The sequence below is a fragment of the Tachypleus tridentatus genome, chromosome 10, assembly GCF_004210375.1.
Source record: "Tachypleus tridentatus isolate NWPU-2018 chromosome 10, ASM421037v1, whole genome shotgun sequence".
Lineage (NCBI taxonomy): Eukaryota > Metazoa > Arthropoda > Merostomata > Xiphosura > Limulidae > Tachypleus > Tachypleus tridentatus.
In genome coordinates this window covers 25,046,826-25,047,557 of record NC_134834.1, presented here as the reverse complement: position 1 = coordinate 25,047,557, position 732 = coordinate 25,046,826, and positions in this window count along the sequence as shown.

The window sequence follows — 732 nt, the reverse complement described above, 5'->3', positions numbered from 1 at the left end:
AAAAAATGGTTTCCAATACTGTTTAAATATTGTTTAGAGAAATGTTTTTCATTATTGTTGAAGAATTCTTTAGAGAAATGTTTTCATTATTGTTGAAGAATTCTTTAGAGAAGTGGTTTTCATTACTCTTTAAACATTCTTTAAAAAATGGTTTTCAATACTGTTTAAACATTGTTTAGAGAAATGTTTTTCATTATTGTTGAAGAATTCTTTAGAGAAATGTTTTCATTATTGTTGAAGAATTCTTTAGAGAAGTGGTTTTCATTACACTTTAAACATTCTTTAAAAAATGGTTTCCAATACTGTTTAAATATTGTTTAGAGAAATGTTTTTCATTATTGTTTAAGTATTCTTTAGAGAAATGTTTTCATTATTGTTGAAGAATTCTTTAGAGAAGTGGTTTTCATTACTCTTTAAACATTCTTTAAAAAATGGTTTCCAATACTGTTTAAACATTGTTTAGAGAAATGTTTTCATTATTGTTGAAGAATTCTTTAGAGAAGTGGTTTTCATTACTCTTTAAACATTCTTTAAAAAATGGTTTCCAATACTGTTTAAATATTGTTTAGAGAAATGTTTTTCATTATTGTTGAAGAATTCTTTAGAGAAATGTTTTCATTATTGTTGAAGAATTCTTTAGAGAAGTGGTTTTCATTACTCTTTAAACATTCTTTAAAAAATGGTTTTCAATACTGTTTAAACATTGTTTAGAGAAATGATTTTCATTATTGT